The sequence below is a fragment of the Neomonachus schauinslandi genome, chromosome 6 (assembly GCF_002201575.2).
Source record: "Neomonachus schauinslandi chromosome 6, ASM220157v2, whole genome shotgun sequence".
Classification (NCBI taxonomy): domain Eukaryota; kingdom Metazoa; phylum Chordata; class Mammalia; order Carnivora; family Phocidae; genus Neomonachus; species Neomonachus schauinslandi.
The window spans coordinates 108,309,074-108,322,841 of record NC_058408.1 but is presented as its reverse complement, the minus strand read 5'-3'; positions in this window follow the sequence as shown (position 1 = coordinate 108,322,841).

Below are 13,768 nucleotides of genomic sequence, written 5' to 3'. Positions count from 1 at the left end.
GATGAGCCAGAAAAACACACATAATATATAAAAAGAATTGACATAATTTCTGGGACTGGAAGATCTTAGTGACCTTAGTTGTGGACCTTAACTTGCAACATTTTAAAATTCGAACATCTCAAAAATATGTCCAATCATATTCAGGTTTGAATGTTCTATTTCAATCTTTATCATTTATCATCATTTTCTAATGCTGCCAGATCCTTAAAAATCCAAATCTAAGTTACATCATTCTTTCGGGGGGGGCGGGGCAAGTGGAGAGGGGGAGAGAGAATCTCAAGTGGACTCCATGCTGAGTGTAGATTTCCCCATGCAGGGCTCGGTTCCATGACCCTGAGATCAAGAGTCAGATGCTCAAAGGCCATCCAGGAGCCCCTAAGTTATATCATTCTTTAAGAAAATTCTTGGCTCCCACTCACTTCCACAGTGTATGGCTTTTTAGGCTTCAACCCTGGTCACTATCCTATTGCCCGGACATAAAAATTTATATATAGTTTTAAAAACAAGTGATTAATTTTCATACGTAAATGTCTTCAATCGTGCTGTTTCAGCTCCGTGCAGCTTCCTGTCTTGTACAGTCGCCCCTACACACCTGCCACCTTCATATCCTTTACCTTTCCCCACCTCTTCCTAGTTCACCTTGAAGTTTTCATCTCAACATTAGTCAGTTTCTGACTCATTTTTTTCCTAACTTCCTCATGCAGAATTCAGCACTTCCATATTTCTATTCTGATGATCATTTTATTTAAATTGCCCATCACCATATGTCATTCACTGTATTATGATTAGCTCTTTGTATATCTGCCTACTCGGATGGATTGTTAATTTGTTGAGTTCAGACCTGCTTATGCTTTCATCCCCAGAATTCTAGCACACTGTTTGGCAAAAAGTGCTGAACACATATTTAAATGAATTAAAAACAAATGTTAGATTAATTTATCAGTTTACTTTTCAAGGCGTTAACCTACCAATGCGTGGTTAAATGTATATTTGGGCTAAATTTCAAACCCCAGGTAATGATATACAGATACTATTTTTCTTATCACTCTCTTCAGTCCTGAGAGTCCTGAGGATTAGTTTTAAGTACGGAGGATATTTCAGAGAGAAGAGAAAGAAAGGCAGAACAGGTGCAATCACCAGACAAACCATTCCTTGTTTAAGTTCTTGCATTTAGGATTTTAGAGGGAAAATGAAAATGCATGCAAGGAAACCTAAATTTCTGCGATCGCCTTTTTTTGATAACCTTGGATAAAGTCAGCCCAACTTCTGGAGTTGCGCTGTTCAATATGGCAGCTAGTTAATTTTTAATTTAAAAGCATTAAAATTATAGAAAACTAAAAATTCAGTTTCTTGGTAGCACTACCCACATTTCAAATATCTGCATATAGGTAGTAGTTACCATATTAAACAGCGTAGACATAGAATATTTCCACTTAATATTTCCACAGAAAGTCCTACTGGATAATTATGATTTCCCAAACTCCTGAAAGAGCCATCTTTGTAAATGTAGCCTGTGTATATCACTCTCATGCCTCATTCCTTTAGTGGATTAAGATTATGGCCAATATCAAATTCAAAAGCTTTACTATATATCCCTGCCCTTTCTTAATGATCTCTCCAGCTTCATGGCTTTTTAGAGTCCCACAATCATCCTCTGTGCTAGAGGAAATGATGTTCTTGTCAGTTGATAAAATTGGTAGAGCTCTGACCACCTACATGTAAGTTTTACCTGGAATTCCTGCCCATATGCCTAGTTACTATGACTCTTCCAGGCACAACAATGTGAAATCTTCCTTGGCTCTCGCCATTGGTAATACTCCCATCTATGTTCCCACAATTCCATGTGCTTATATCTCATCTCCTAATATGCTGAATTTTCAGGTACAGTTTTCCCTAACCAGTAGTGCTATGCTCTTCACCTCTATAATATGGTGAGTATGGCTAATAAAGCATAATGACTGATCCTGGGAAACAAACAGATCAAAGTTACATACAATGTTCTCCTACCATCCATTTTTAGCCCCCCAAATGGATATGATACATAAATAATTCCTATACTTGGCAATAGTTTGAGTTAGATATTTCTACGCATTACTCTACACTCTATAACTACAGTATTCTCTGATTTACAAATGTATTCTCTGACGTATCTTCATAAAATCATCTTATTTTTTAGTTTGTTACCTAAATTATTTAGTTATCCACATTATTTAATTTATTGGTTTTAGTAGTCTTCTGCTTTGCCCCCACCAAGATTATGGTTACATACTCAGAGATGCTTTTTTTTTTTAACACAAAGAATAATACAAGAAGTTAAAGAAATGTATCACGAGAGGCAATATTCAGAGAAATAATTGAAGAATGTATTATGTTGTCAACATTTAGCCATTATAATCAACTTTAATCATCAAAGCTGCCTTGGAGTCTTTAGTATTTTAACATTAATTTCAAAATAATTTATTCTATTATTACACTCACTTTCATACTAATGTAAATGAACTTAATACGATGAAACTCAAATGTAATGTTAAAACAGAAACATAATAGAAATTGTAACCCAAATGGGTACACGTGAAAGCAAAGAGGATTTTGGCTGGCCTCATAGAGGGATTTTCATTTCCTTTAATCCATATAACAGACTCCTTGTCACATCACCAAAAGGGGAGATGAAAGTTCTAATGAAATTTTTTTGCATTTAAATGATAATTTGTGTTCTGTATGCATTTGCTTTTGAAATGGATTAGACTCCGTCTGAAAACATGGGCACTCTAGGGTTAAAACTACAATTGTGAATGTGACTTGCTCACAAATATGCCTGCTGGCTTCCCTACACAGCGTTCATAACATGGAGATTTTCCTGGCTTTTCATCCTTATTTCCTGATTAAAAGGAAAATGATCTTTGTTTAATTTTAATTTTTAGAAATTATAAGTAGTACTCAATTAGTCTTTGTCATTAAGTCTAATCTGCATGATTACCTGGGAAATAATGACAAAATTAAATGCACCTATTTAACTCTTGAATCCTGGATAAATATTTACTGATGTTACTTCATTCTAATTAAATACAGCGAGAATATAAAACTACACTTTGAATCCAAGGATATGTGGTGTGTACATCAAATGTGGATTTGCCTTTGGGATCTTTTTGGCCTCTCCATGGTTCTTCACCATGAAAATTTCTAACAGTTAGTTCATATTAACTGTGATGTAAAATAAAATATTAAATAAACTGTAATGTTTCAATACCCTGAAAATATATGAAACTAATACCACAGCTATTAAATAAATCTAGGATAATATAGTGCATTGTCTCTCAGGTCAGGCTAATGGAAATACGTTTTATGACTTTAATGACTAAAAAACCCAAACTAAAAGAGAAAGTGAATAAAATAAACCACATTCATGACACAGCATCTTTTATCCCTTTTACTATTTGTGTCCTCTAGTATGTAACTGGTCATGTAACTCTGGCCCTCCCATTCATTCTTCCATTCTACATACATATAAACACACACACCCGAACAATTACCATGCCCCTGGATGCTGAGTCATTTTGCAGGTCACCCAGCAATTGTCACCAAGTGTGACATGATGAAACAAAAACAAAAACAAAAAACAACAAAAAAACTTGTTCATCCTTGGTTACGTGATAGTACATCACTTCTATGTTCAAAGTGCCATTACCTGCAGAATCACTGTTTATCCTTATATTCCTTCTTCCATGGTATATACATGAGTTTTTTTCTCCGTTCTCTGCAATCATCACTCCAAAGGCTTTCTTGCAGTTGAGTTTTCTTTTATATAGGTTCCATCACTATTCTTTCTAAGGCAGAAATTCCAAGGATTACAATGATCTGTGCATGCTTATAATATCCAGGTCATCCCAAAACAGAGCTTTAAAAGCACAAGTATACAGTTACTATTTGCTATAACAAGGGGATTCTGTTCTGCCATTACTTGAATTACCTGTTTTGTCCTCCTAGGTGGGCTATAATTAATACAGCAATACATCTTGTAACAAGAACCTACACTCTCACAATTGCTTTTTACTACAATATCTCCAACAGTAAGTTGGCTGTTTCACATGTCCCACTTTGACCCTTACAATAGAACCTTTCTCAGTAAGTCATATTAAAAAACTTTTTTGGAGAAAGATAGAACTCTTTGTAGTTGTAGTTGTAGTTTGTAGATTGGAGTTTTCCAGGGGGACACCATATCTAAGTAAAGCACCTTTCTTGTAGTCTGTGGCTATTTCTCCTATAGGGGTCATGGGTGACCTTGCCCTAAATGTCATTAGAATATTTCGTTAATAAAGAGTACAAAGTGTTGAAAAATTTTATATCTGAAATCAGACCGCTGGATTTGAGTCCTAACTCTACCTCTTCCTAACCATGAGACTAGTATCTCAGTCTCCTGGGTTTTTATCAATTTCCATCTGTAACATGGTGATAATAGTATCTTCCACATAAAATTGTGAGGATTAAATAATTCATAAAAGTACTGAACAGACTAACTCATAAAAATACTTAACAAGAGTGCTTGACACAGAGTTAGCTTTCTATAAATGTTACTTATGATAATTTTTAGGCAGTGGAAATAAGATCTCTAAATACAAAGCTTATCTACTACCATTATGGATTTAGCATCCTGATTAAGTAAAGTTTTGCAAATGTAAGTATTTATGTTCATTTGAACCAAACATATTTTAACAATTTTGCTTTCCCATTACCTGCCTAGTTCCTTGTATTGTATATGGTAGTCATGGAACAATTTTTCTTCTCTGAGAGTCAGAGAGATAAATGATATCATGGATGAATAAAAACATTATATGAACAGCTAGTTGATATTATAATATACATGAGTAAAATGCCAATCATTCTAAAAACATTATTTTATTTATTACTTCATATGAAACTAATCATTCTTCTTTTAAATATTTATTACATTAAAATAAGATAAAATAGTTAGCTGGAACTCTCTGGACAACATTGGTCAGACAAGGTCCACAGTGCCCAGAACCTTTGGCCTGAAAGGGCTCCTGTTAGAATCCTCCTGGTCTTATCCTCTCTCCCTACACATGTCTTCTTGACTGATCTGTACCATCAGATAGAAATTGAGCTCTGAAGCATCCCAGTAAACAGTAAGGAGAAAAAGGAGGGGACTATGTTATAAAGTAAATATGCTGTTTATTTAGTGTCCCTTTCTTGGAGAAACCACCTTTCTGGACAGTCCTGGTAAAGCTATGAGTACTACGCTGACCTCTTGTGGCCCAACACACAGGTAGGCAATGACTCATTTGGGCAGCCAGAGCCCTTCACCGGACAACTCTGCAAATGCTAGGGGGAAAGCGTATTTCCCACTTTGGGGACAAGAAGCCGGCAGGATGTGAATTTGGGGCTGCCAGAGCCAACTTCCCTGACCACATGGAAGAAGCCCATATGTTTTAGGAAAGAATCAGGTCAGGCTCCAGAAAGAAATAGATCCAAGAATTTGCAAGAAAAAGAGAAACTTAGTAACTTTATTTGAAACCCTGGATGGAACTGTGTTTGAAACCACTTCCTACGCTTCCTCCAGGAGCTTCCCACTTACTGAAGCCAATATAGTCCCTTTTTAAACTCAAGTTTATTTGAGTTGTATAATTGTCACTTTTCTACAGGAAGTGTCCTGATTAATTTAGCTAGGGAAAAACATTGAGATAGCTTTGATTTTAATTATTCCCTGGTGTCCAAGGAAAAGAAAGAAAAAATTAAAAGGGAAACCATGAACTATAAGATATTTTTTTCTTTCAGTTAATCATACATTTGTAAAATATTTATGAGTGCTTAATATGTGCTAGGTGCCAGGCATTTTTTCCTAGTTGCTTGGGAGAGATCAATACATCCACAGGCAAATATTCCTGTCCTTGTAGAACTTACATATTAATGGGGAGAGGCAGGCAATATGAAATCATAATAAATAAGTGTATTATTTGTAAGTATGGTTTGCTTGAAGATCATATGGCTGCCAGAATGTGAAGTGGGGTTGAAAAATAAAGTAGAATGTGTGAATTGGGTGGACTAAGGTAGGCATTTTGTTTAGGGAGGTCAGCGTGGGCCTGTTTGAGAAGATGAGATTTGAGCAAACATTTGAAGGAAGTAGACATGAAGAGTTCTCCACTTGCAGTGGGCAGACAGTGCAAGGGCCCCAAGGTGAAAGCATGCCTGAAATATTTGAGGAAAAAAAGGAGTTGGTGGTGAGTCTAACACAATCAACACACAGGAGAATAGAAGAGGAGATGCCAGAGAAGTGATATAGGATCATCTCTCAGAGGGCTTTGTGAGCTGTTTAAATTTTATTCTAAAATTTTTTGAAAGATTTGTTTATTTGAGAGAGAGAAAGAGAGCATAAATGGGAGGGGCAGAGGAAGAGGGAGAGAGATCTCAAGCAGACTCCATTCTGAGCACAGAGCCCCTATGCAGGGCTCCATCCCACAACACTGAGATCATGACCTGAGCCGAAACCAAGAGTCCAGTGCTCAACTGACTGCGCCACCTAGGTGCCCCTTAAATTTTATTCTAAATGAAATGGGAAGTCATTGAGAATATTCTTTTTTTTTTTAATAGAAGAGTACCATCATATGACTTACAATTTAAATGTATATTCTGTTGCTCTTTTGAGACTATACTTTGGAATATGGAGAGGCAAGAGAGGCAAGGACAGAAGAAGGGAAACAGGAAGATACTGCAATGATTCAGGTGGGAGGTGTTGGTAACTTGTCCAGAGTGGAGAGCAGTGGAGGAGTATGAGGTCACTAATTAGCATGTATATTTTGAATGTAGAGCTTACAGTATTTCCTTTAGATCTGACATGGAGTGTGACAGAGAGGAGATAAGGAAGATGTCAAGATTTCTGCTGAAATAAGGAAAGCTTCAGAAGGACTTTTTGGGGGGATGCTGAGTGGCTCAGTTAAGTGTCCAACTCTTGATTTCTGCTCAGGTCATGATCTCAGGGTTGTGAGACTGAGCCCCGCACTGGGTTCTAGAACCCCGCACTGGGTTCTGTGCTCAGCGGGGAGTCTGCTTGGGATTCTCTCTCCCTCTCCCTCTGTCCCTCCTTCCTACTCTCTCTCTGTCCCTGTCTCTAAAATAAATAAATAAATCTAAAAATAAAAAAAATAAAGGATTTTTTTTGAAAGATAAAGAGTTTAATTTTGGAGGTATTCTGTTTGAGAAGCCCAACAGATCCACAGATGGAGATGTTTAATAAACATTGTAGTTCAGGAGTGAGATCTGATCTGGAAACATAATAATGGAAACTGTTGACCCATGATGGGTCTTAGGTCATAAGACTGGTTTAGATCACTGGAAGTATCATTCTTGGATAAATGAAGAGGACCAGAGACTGAGCCATGAGGTGTTTCACATCAGGAGTTAAGGTAGACAAGGGAGGCCTAGCAAAAGAAAATGAAAAGTAACCAGTGAATTAGGAAAAAACAAAAAGTGCCTAGTGTCAGAAGCCATGTGGAGAAAGTGTAGTAAGAAGAAAAGGACGAACCAAGTCAAAGACTGCTGAAGAATCAAGTAAAGTAAGAATTGAGACTGGAGCATTAGATTTAGTGCAGTTGTCATCTGGTGACCTTGACAAAGTATTCTTGTGGTGTGTGAAGAGGGGAATGGCCAAAGCATGAGCAGAGTAGTTGTAGCAAAAAATGAGAAAAGAGGAATTTGAAACAATGAGTACAGACAACAGATTCAAAATTTTCAGGTAAGGGGAGCAGACATGGAGTGGTAGCTGATAAATCAAGAGAGGGTTTTGGTTTTTTGGCTTTGCTTTCACTTTTCTTTCCTTTTAAGGTTGGAGAAAATAACAGATTTTTTTTTTTTTTCTGATGGGATGACCCGGAAGAAGAAAGAACAACTGATGATGTAAGAAAGAAAAAAGAAAGAGAAGTGCTGGACGGATGCCCAGATAGAGGAAGGGTGCTCATACAAAAGTTGAAGAACTGACTTTCTAATGGATCAGGGATAGTTAATTTACAGTAAAATGTGGGAATACAGACTACAGATGCTAGTAAGTAAGTAGATATGGGGATGGGGTCTACAGAAGAGAAGACTCAGTATTCTCCATGAATTAGATAACAAGATTATCAACTAGGAATGATAATGTGGGAGGAGGTGTTGGGGGTTGCTATGATAGGGGAAGATGTGAGAAAGAACAAAGGATATAAGAAAGAGAGAGAGCAGATGGGTAGACTAAGGAGAGTATGGGTGTCTTAGCAGCATTAAGAGTCGATTTGAAATTTATGGTCATGTCTTCAAAGAGAGACCCACTAGTCAGGTTTTGTGCTATGTTTCAACTGCATTCAGCTTTATGAACACAGACACAGAGTAGAAAGATTTGGGTTAAAAAAGATTATAGTTTTACCCAATGAATACTGCAAAGTAAGAGAGAACAGGGACATGTGCATATGCAATACAGCAATTATACTTGGTCATGTGATATACCTAAGAAAGGAGGGGGGAAGGATGTAAAAGGGTGATGGACAGTTGAATTTTGCAGGATCAAGGAGGTAGGGAACCTAGTAGGCTCAAGGATAGCTGTAAATCAATGTGCTAGAATTACTGAGTTGGGAACAGAAAAAAACAGCAATTACTCAGAGTACAATACGTGCTATAGAGATTATGGAGGGTAGCTGGTATTATAATTATAAGGTCTGAAATATATGACCATGGGAATGAATGACTGAGATGTGGTGGGAGATGATGTTGTTGGAGGAGAGACTTCAGGCAGAATATTAGCAAGAATGGCAATAAGCAAGAAACTAAAATCATTGAGACATGAGGGGAAAGTAGTTTATCATGAAAGAGGAGAATAATAATTCCAAAGGACCCCAAACTCCTTTGGGACCATTCTGAGGAACACTCTATCACAGTGCAATGATTTATGAGATACATTAAAGAACAATTACTTAATGACATTATATCTGAGTCTCAATGTCTGTGTGGATTTTCAATTTAAGAGAAATTTAGGAAACTTGGGAAAATTGTGGTTATTTGGGGATAACTGGGCTTAATGCATATTGGACCCAAAACCTCTGCCCTGATTTCAGGATTCCCTGTGGGGGTTATGGAGAGGTGGTGATATTCTGTGTCAGGTTTAAGGACTGAATTGTTTTACATACTGATCACTAATGAGGATAAGAAGAGAGCCAGCTTTTGTCCATTAGGATTTCTTTTATTTCTTTCTTCCTTTTATTTATTTATTTTTGTTTGAGAGAATGCCACAGGGTATTTCTGAAGTCTTATGCAATTCATCAATAGCTGATGAAGAGGGTAGTTGGGGATATGGACTATTTGGTCCAATTAGCTAATGTAGATGATATAATTTATAACATAAATAAATGTCAGCTACAAAACAGATGTGTACTCAACTGAAACTCTGTTTTCCTAAGAGAATAATTTTTTTCTTGAGCTCTCATTTCTATTTGGCAGTGAAAACTTTAATTTCAATACCTTTTGATATACTTGGTCTGATTCGGATTTTTGTTTCAGTCAAATTAAGTACTATTTTCTGATTTACTGTCCAGTCCAGAGTTACCACATCTGTATTGCCTCTTCCTTTCCCCCTGGGTTCCCTAACATACGTGCAGAATTTACATGTCACTACAGGAAGGTGTTGAAGAGAACGGGGCATATGTATGGTCTCTGACATTAGGTAAGGTCACAGCTGATTCTGGTTATTGAGGTGACTAAGGGAATGAGTCTGGGATAGGATGAAAGATAAGATTATTTGAGGAGGGTGTTTCAAGGAACTGGGAGACCAGGACATTGGAAGACTCTTCAACACACATGTTGAAATAACAAATAATAGAGGACTAGCTCTTTGCTCACTGGGTGCACTATCTTTGTTTCATTACTGGCCATCCAAGAGGTTGTCAAGCCAGCTCATATTTTCTGACAATGTCTTCAGCTATTCTGGATCCAGGAGTAGGACAAAAGGACTGGGAGTAGGAGAAAAAGAAAGAGGACATAGTAGATGCCAATGTTCAGTACAGTCTGACACCAGGATAGAATACTCTCTACCGGAATTTAGTCATTTGGGATATTGTGTTTTTATTCTAAGCCGGATGGTGTCTTCATTTCAAATCATGTCTTTAATTTTGACATTCAGATCAAGGCAAATCTTTCAGGAGCGCCGGTAGCAGAAGAAAACTTGATGCTTGACATAATTGTGTTGATGATGAGTTTTGAGAATGCATAAGAAGAGAATTCTTAAGATGGCAAATCATTTTGAAGAGATATGCGGATATAACCACATTCAAGTATCACCTCTCCCACACTTCTCAGAGGCCAGGGACACATAAATTTCCAATACAGTGTGACAAAAGACTATTTCCAATTTTCTGCCCTCCCTCATTCACATGTCCTGTTACATGTGTGAGAGTGAATTAAAGAAGAGTTGTGGGCTAAATAAGCATTGATGAATATTTGGATAAAAACTATGCCTGACTCTCTAAGCTTTTCATCACTTTGACTTATCAGTACCAGAATAACCCTAGGACAAACCATCAACAAGCAAGTAGCCAAGGAGCTAAATTTCCCTCACTGAAATAGGGAAAGAGTCACTTGTCTCTTACCTTGTTTAAGGACTGGTAGGCAAAACCTATGAGAAGTTGAAAATTATTGCTGACATAAAATCTAGGAAGGCCTAGGGGTGCTCCTCCATCAGAGCCAATATAAGGAAAGGAAATCCGTGATGTTCATTTCTAAGGGTCTCTGACAGAAAGACCAGATGCTCCATTCATAAACTACCAAACTATTAATAAATTTTTGGTGATGAATTTAAGGAGTTCGTGTAGCGTGTATTTATTCCTGTGTGAACTGATAACTACCTCACATGGTTACTAAACTGCATACTCAGGCTGCAAATTATGTGCACTAAACTGCATATTCAGGCTGCAAATATGTGGCAGTTCTATTGAATTATAATTTCAGCCTTAAGTATTGATTGGGTTGAGTAATAGAGATATTGTGAGATATATCCAATCATTTTCACCTTCAGACCACTGACATTATCTCCAAGAAGGGAAAACAGGCTATTTACTGCCACAAAGAACATATCTATGATGGTGTATGGTCTGCTATCGTCATAAGCAGCTCCTGATGGCTGTGACCATAGAACCCATGAATTAATCAGTTATAATCCTTTAGCCGATTCTCTCATGCTGGTTGTATTTTGCTCAAGAAATCACATCTAGGACAGATGTAAACAGTAAGAAATATTTAAATTACTAGAAGTCTAAAAGTTTAGGGCTGCTTTTATTATCTTTAAATACCCACATAATTTAAAAGAATTTTTTTAGACCTACTAAGAATTTTCAACCCAAACAGAGGAGAAAGTGGAGGTGATATTTGGTATTATTGGTCCATGGAGTAGAAAAGCCAGTTACTACTTGCTCATAGTGAAAAGGGCAGGGATTCTGGTTGTCCAATTTTCCTGCTTTGGGGTAGATGAAAAAATGGTTATGCCAGAAAATGCTAATGAGTACTCACTTTCCATCCTCCTTCTTCCTTTGTGAAAGAACCCACAATAAAACATGGTCATTCAATTGAAGACTTTATTTTCCTCTTTTCCTTGATATTATGTGTGGCTATCCAGCTAACTTTCACCCAATAGAATGTGAGCATTTGTACTAACTACCATTTTGAGCCCTGCCTTTAAAGAGAGTAGGTATGAATTCCACTTTCCTTGCTCTCTCTCCCCTTTAGGAAGTTGAAACAATCATTTTAGAACATGAGATGGAATGCACCTGTTCAGGATGACAAAGCAAAAAAGCAGAAAGGGTCCCGTCTATAATATCAGCCCTTGATTCTTAGGCTTGGACTAATATGTGAGAAACAAACAAACTTCCACTTGTTTAGCCTATATATAACATGTTATTTTGGTCTGAGATTCAATAACTGAACTGATGATATGACTATTATAGAAGCAAATGACTATTTTTGAGAGTGTTTGAAAGGCTAATTTGGTGAGAACTATGGCTACACAGCATTAAAAAAAGTCGCTATGACATTCAGGTTCAGTGTCATGAGACACAGAATTCCGTGGTTTCAGAAAAACAAACTAGCAAGTTAAAAGTAATTTCATATTTGAAAGTGAAGCCATTAGCATCCTTGTTTATGAAGTATAGCTAATAGTCAAAGGTAAGATGGTCAAGCTGATGCACTGGGTTCATCTTCTGTCTATTTTTGTTCACTTCTTGGGAGCATGGAGGCAGGACAAGAAGACCCAGGACTTTTTTAACCAAAGGAGCTCCAAAACAGGTAAAAGGCACCTCACTCTCTCCATTGCAGAAAATGGGAGGACTACAAAGTCACCTGTGACTCTTCGAAGGTGACTAACTGATGTGAATAGGGGCCGGAATCTGGCTACACAGATACGAGGAGACCCTAACCTGTCTTTTATGAACCTTAATATAGGCACAACAAGCATTTGAAATTGTAGAAATTTGTCAATGCAGGGAGACTAGGCATTTAGCTATTCATTCATTCATTCAGTCATTCAGTCATTCAGTCATCATTCATTTGGTTATCACTTAGCTCTGTACCTAATAAGGAATCCAAACTAATCATGAAGAACCCACTTCGTATTATTTCTCTATACTAGCGGCTGGGCTTAAGAATGGGTAATTTAAATAAATGTATTTTACCACTCACCTCAAGAAGCCTATGTTCTAGAGTCTTACTCCAGCTGTAAGATTAGAGAATTTACCATTTCTTTTGTTAAACCTTTTTTCTCTTTTGTTAAATGTTATATTACTTCTCTTAAATGAAGGGAGATTTCTAGTTTTCATGTACTTACTGCTAATACACTTGGAGATTCCCAATTTTTGCAGATGTAACAAGGACTCTCCTTTTTTTCTGGGGAAAAAAAATTGAGAATGTTATTTCTTATGTTTTACTTACTTTATTGAAGTACTGCCCATTTTTCCAAATACAGTTCTGTTAAAGGAATCCACTTTGCAGTTGGGAACTTTAGTAGATAATCTATGTTCACACTATTCAATGCTAAGCTAAGGATTTTGACAGTCACACTAAAGTACAATAATAAAATAATACATCCAATTTTCTGGTAAAGCAAAAGGAGAAACTGTTCTACTTCTTGGAAATGTTGAACTAATTGGGAAAATGCTTAGGGTAATTACAATGGCTTATTCTGATAAGGTAGTTGTAATAGTTTTATTTTATTTTTTGTATATTGATTATGTCTATCTCCATGATGATTAATGAGATTAAATGGTCATTTAATGATTGATTGAATTTTGTTATTTAACAAAAATCTTTCAAGAGCTTATTAAATATTTGAATAAATTATTTTGTGTCAACTCAAACATACTTGGCTATTTAGTTTCTATAACATGAAGAAAGCTAGTACTATTAACCTTGGATATGATGTGAATATAAAGAAATCTAAGGAGATTCGATAAATTGATAAATGGCAAATTAGGATCTTTGTATAAAAGATTGTTATATTTTGAAAGGAACTTGAAATTTATTCAGTTTCTCCTTTTGCATGTGCTGAATTTTGTGGAGGAGAAAACTACACTTAGTTTAGAAGAAATTACCTTCTCCAGATCACAAATGTGTAAGAGTTGATAAGACAGAACTAGATATATTTTGAAGATTTATTTATTTATTTGAGAAAGAGAGAAAGAGAGAGAGTCAGAGGGAGGACAGAGGGAGAAGGAGAGAGAGAATCTCAAGCAGACTTCCCACTGAGCGTGGAGCC